The sequence below is a fragment of the Macrotis lagotis genome, chromosome X, assembly GCF_037893015.1.
Source record: "Macrotis lagotis isolate mMagLag1 chromosome X, bilby.v1.9.chrom.fasta, whole genome shotgun sequence".
NCBI classification, from domain to species: domain Eukaryota; kingdom Metazoa; phylum Chordata; class Mammalia; order Peramelemorphia; family Peramelidae; genus Macrotis; species Macrotis lagotis.
In genome coordinates this window covers 638,487,104-638,492,827 of record NC_133666.1, presented here as the reverse complement: position 1 = coordinate 638,492,827, position 5,724 = coordinate 638,487,104, and the positions used below count along the sequence as shown (strand labels likewise).

Sequence of the window (5,724 nt, the reverse complement as noted above, 5' to 3'; positions counted from 1 at the left end):
GTGGGCTCAGAGTTTCTCAGACCTGAGGGGTCCAGGGATGGTGTCCCCAGCTGTCCTGCACCAGACCTCTCCCTGCAGCCCCTTCCCCAAGCTCCAGGGTGACAGCCCCAACACCAGCGCCTCTGCTTCCCCGCAGACCCAAGCCCCCTTTGTCCAGCCCCACCACTGATCCAGCAGGTACAGGTCTTGGGCCCTCAGACTCCAGGTTCCGATTCAGCTGTTGGTCTGGCTGATCTTCCCTGGGAGCTCAGACTCACCTGCTGGTACTCAGCCAAGGCTGCTGTGGGAGACAAATCCTGAGGTAGATTTTCCTCTCCTGGCTTTTCTTTCTGGGTTTCCTGGTTCAGATTTCTTTTAAGAGGTTTGTTTCATGTGATAGATGGGGAAGAGATCAGGAGACTTTAGAACTGTGCCTGTCTTCTCTCCGCCATCTTGGCCCCAACTATGTGTTGCTTCTTTATAAGTCATCATTTTCAGAATTATATTTTAGTTTTAGGAAAAATAGGATTATTTAAGTATTGTTATGGTTAGCAAAATTATGTTATAGAAAAATTAGCAGCAGCATCAGAAACAGCTGCAGCATCATCTACCATGAGGTAATAAGCAGTAGGGAATGGTATAAGAGTATGAGAGTTTATTTGGGGGATTATTCTCCCCAAGTGTGAGCTAGTTTCACAAAGGAAAAGAAGACATATTTTAATCATGGATTTTTCCATACCAAGGTTCATGGCACCTTTGAGGTCAAATCTATATTTTTGCATTGATATCTCTCAGCTATCATATATGTCAGCTATACTTTTGCATTTCTGAAATGATATCTGAGGAAGAGTCTCTCTTGAGTAAGATGGTAACATTCTAGTGCTTTAATTGCTTTTGTTCCTATTTTGTGTCAATTTTATTTCATATTAATCTTTATTTTGCTTTTCCTGTATTAGTAAAATAAGAATCACTTACCACAAGGTAGATTTTAACACAGCCTAATTAAGAATTTTCTCACAACTTAAGCAGTCAGTCATAAGGTAAATGAGAAATTAATGTGTAAAAAGTTCGCTGTAGCTACATCTAAGAAATGGAATGTGTCATTCAAAATGGGAAAGAAACCTGTGTCACTGGATCTATGAGCAGGTAGACTGGAGTAAGATAATAGAAAACTGGAAAGGTAAGAAGGGATTATGTTATGAAGGCATTTGATGGTCAAAGAAAGAATATTTTATTGATTAGGAACAATGACAAGATCAAAATATGTGCTTTAGAGAAAACATTTCAGTAGCTATGTGGAAGATGAATTTGAATGAGAGAAAACTGGAAAATCTAACATTTCTGACTCCCAACATTTCCTTGGCAAATACCTGTGTCTTATTATAATTATGAGCAACCAGCCCCATCACAAAGAGGACATTATTCTGCTAATGTGTTTCCTAAGGGAAGCATTTATGTCCTTATTCCTTAGAGTATAGATGAAGGGATTCAACATAAGGGTGACTACAGCATACATTGCTGAGGCAACTGTGCTCTTCCAAGAAGACTGGGTAGCTGATGAGCTAAAATATATTCCAAGTACTATGCCATAGAATAAGGAAACTACACAGAGGTGAGATCCACAGGTAGAAAAGGCCAGATGGAATTTTCAAAATTGAAGAACAGATCTGACTAGGAGTAAAGGATCCCTGTAAGGGGAGAACACACAGCAATACAAATATGATATATATCAAAGCATAATTGATGAGTGTGTCAGAACCAGAGTTTCAGAATCTCAGCAAGCTAACAAAAATAGTGCTGAATTTTTTGGTCTTTATAGAGGGAGAGATGTGTTACCATCAGACAGTGAAGAAGGGAGTCTAGAAAACTTAATATCCAGGAGAGCAACACCAATCCCCTGCAGAGCCATGGCCTCATGATGGTTGTATATAGTAGAGGGTGACAGATAGCCACAAAAACGGTCCTAAGCCATTTCAGTGAGGGGACAAGTGTCCAATTTAACAAAAATCACAAAGAGGTACATCTGGGAAAGACATTCAGGATAAGATATTGCCTTGTTTTCTGTCAAGATGCTCACCAACATGTTGGGGACAGTGGTGGACACAACACAGATAGCAACAAAGGACAAATTGGAAAGGAAGAAGTACATTGGTGTGTGGAGGTGAGAGTCAGAGACAATAGACATGATTATAAGTACGTTTCCCACCACATGAACCAAATACATGCCTAAAAACATCCCAAAGAGTGGCCCCTGCTGATCTGTTTTCTCAGAAAATCACAGGAGGATGAATTCATTGAATTGTGTTTGGTTTCCTGTTATCATAGGGCTGACTTTTCTGTTGGAAAAGAGAAATAAGAAGACATGGCATCAAAATGCAACTATCCTTGTATATCAAATGGAATGAATTATGACTCTGTCCAGGCTCTGACTTAGAATTTAAAAGTTTTGTCCCTGTCTCTGCCCCTATTACCTTTTTGACTTTGAACTATTTGCATTTTCCACATTCAATTTCAGTTGAAGACCAAGAATTTTTACCTAATGCCTTTAAAGTTACCTTCTAGTTCAGACAATCCATGAAACATGAACAACTATTTTTTTAAAAATCAACACTTTATGAATATTATCTCAAATTTTCTTTCAGCATCAATGGCCATGGGATAAAGAAGGAGATGCAATGAACCAGATAGGATCATTCTTTCAGACAACAGCAGAGAAACAAGAGACAATGATCTGGCAAGAATATAGCTTTTCACAGTCCATTCATCCATCAAGTTTCTAAAATCATATAGAATTTGAAGGGATGTCAGATGAAAGTATATCCCACAAAAATTTTGCCAAAAATATACAAGTGGGCATATTGCCTTTCCTTGAAGACTTCAATAGAAAGAAAAGCTTTCAGCTATCTGAGTATGCCAATTCAACTCTGGGTTTGCTATCCCCTTCTTCCAAAAGATGACTTTTCAAATTTTATACAGTGTTCTCATTCTACCCTCTAACACTTGACAGATAAATCTCTTTTCTCTCTCATATAACATTCTTTTTAATTTGTGAGTATAGTCAATATTTCTCATTTAGAAATGCTGGTTCCTTCAGTCGACCTGAATAAGCCCTTCACCACCCTGATTACACTCCCTTGCATCCTCTTCAGATTATAAATGTCTTATAAATGCCCCAAAATAAACAGAAAATTTCAGAGGAGGTCTGACTCTGCTCAATATCAATGGCATGATCATTTCTTTTTGATTGGAAGTTATTTCTCCTATAATTCAATTAATTTTTCTTTGCATTATTTTGTCTTCTATATCCCAATTGAATCAAAGTGAGTTTACAATCAACTGGAAACCTCCAGATCATTTTCAAATGAATATCTGTCTCTGTCAGAAGTTGTTTTATGGACCTTGTGTGCGTTTCCTCTTTTTGTACACTGTACGCACATAAATCTTGTAGTGAATGGGAGTCAACCTTCCACATAAACATATATATATGTGTGTATATATATATATATATATATATATATATATATATATATACATATATATGAAAAGGCACTTCTCTGCCATTTTGGAGTTCCAAGCAATAACACCTTCTATTTCAGATTCCTATTCCCTACTCCCTGAAAACCAGATTCTTCTATTCTTTTTTTTTAATTATTGACAGTGCTATTTTTACTGACAGAGCCATGTAAGTGATCCCATCAATGGTATTTTTTTGGGGTGGATCACAATCTTTATGGTAAATCCATTGCAAAAGTTACTTCCATATTTTTCCAATGTTGCCATTGCTGATCGCAACTCCCTCCTTTCTTATTTCTCCATTACCATGTACTATATTTTCTCTCTCCTTTCACTCTGACTCTGCTGTAGGATAGCTGAGTGACACAGCAGACAGATCCCTGATCCTGGGGCCAAGAGGCCCTGACCCTCCCATATCACCCCTTAGGCCCAGAATCTACCTGGCCCTATGGTCCTGGACAGGCCTTCTAATCCCAGCCCCTTGCAAGAAGTAAAAAAGAAAATGTGTTATATCTGACCACTCTCCCCCCATGGTCCTTCCTCTTCTCCTTTATTCACATCCCCACCCCTTCCCCCTGCTCCCCCCTCCTTCGTACTCCAGATGTCTATACTCCATTGAGTATATATGCTGTTTCCTCTCCTAACCACCTCTTATGAGAGGAAAGTTTCCCTCATTCCCCTTGCCTCTCCCCTTCCATATCATTGAAATACCTCATTGTAATAAAGAAAAATCTTATTATATGAAATATCTTGGCCTATTCCCCCTCTCCTTTTTCTTTCTCCCATTACATTTCCTTTTTTTCTATTGACTCTATTTTTACACCATATTTTATCTTCAAATTCAGCTTTCTCCTGTGCTTCAACTATAAAAGCTCCCTCTACCTGCTCTATTAGCTGAGAAGGTTCATATGAGTATTATCAGTGTCATTTTTCTATGCAGGAATACATGCAGTTCATCATCATTAAGTCCCTCATATTTTCCCCCTCTCCTCCAATCTCCATGCTTCACCTGAGTCCTGTATCTGAAGATCAAACCTTCTGTTCAGCTCTGGCCATTCCAAAAGGAACATTTGAAATTCCCCTGGTTCATTGAAAGTCCATCTTTTTCCCTGGAAGAGGACATTCCTTTTTAAATTAACCTGACCCATCAGCACCAAATCTTCTTTTAGTTATTTACAGAATTTTAAAGGAGTTCTTTATAATAAAATCTATGAAAGCTCTTTTTGTGCTTTGATAGATCAATCCCCATATATTTCATGCATTCTGTGATTATTTGTATGAAATTTTGTTTTATGTTTTATTTTTGCTTCTTACATTTTCTTATTGTTATATAAAATGCATTATGTTTTTGAGGGTTTATTTAGTTGTCTGCAACTTTGCTGAAGTTATTGATTTGATTAATATCTTTGTTGATTTTGAGTATTTTCCAAGCATACTATCATATTGCTCAGATGTTATAATGTAATTTCTAATTTTTTTATATTCAGGCCTAGAGCTCTATCCAATACAACACACCATCATCACATCTGCAAATAATGATAGTTTTCTCCTTGGCCTATTTTGATTCCTTTTATATGTCTCTCTTTTTTTTATTATTGCTATCATTTCCAGACCAGCATCATTGATTTTGCCTTTCTTGTTATGTAACAGAATAGTTTCTTTAGTATCTTCATTACCAATGATGTATGTTTTTGGTTTTAAATATATCATTTCATAATATTAATTAAAGTTTCCCAAATCCCTCTACTTTGTAGCTAAACATTTGATTTCTTCAATAAATTGCTATGCTCTCTTATAGTATTTTATTAAAAATTTTGAATCAATATTAGTTAATGGTATTGACCTGCAGTTTTTCTGTCCAAAATCTATCCAGAGTGTCAGTACAAGGGCTACATTTGTTTCATAAATGAATTCTGGTAGGGTGTTTTCCATGTTTACTTTTGTGGGGAAGAGGTTATGAGGCAATTGGGGTTAAGTGCCTTGTTCTGTGTCATACCTCTAATAAATGCCAAGTGTCTGAGGCCAGATTTGAACTAAAGTAATCCAGACTTGAGGGTTGGTGCTCTAATCAGTGTATCACCTATCTCCCCCCCCATCTTTATTTCTGAGAAAAATTTATGGAGGGGTACTCATTGTAATTTAAAACTTAGGTAGAATTGTAATCTGGATATCAGAAGCAGGAATTGGATTTTTTTGGTAATTCCTTTCTAGTTAATCTAAGTTTCATTTCAT

The 5,724-nt window shown here is 37.1% G+C and overlaps 1 pseudogene; it reads right to left on the bottom strand.

Annotated features, from left to right (window-relative positions):
• Nucleotides 1-1,761: 1,761 nt before the first annotated feature.
• Nucleotides 1,762-2,302, bottom strand: LOC141499513 (putative olfactory receptor 7A2; annotated as a pseudogene).
• Between the last annotated feature and the right edge of the window lie 3,422 nt (nt 2,303-5,724).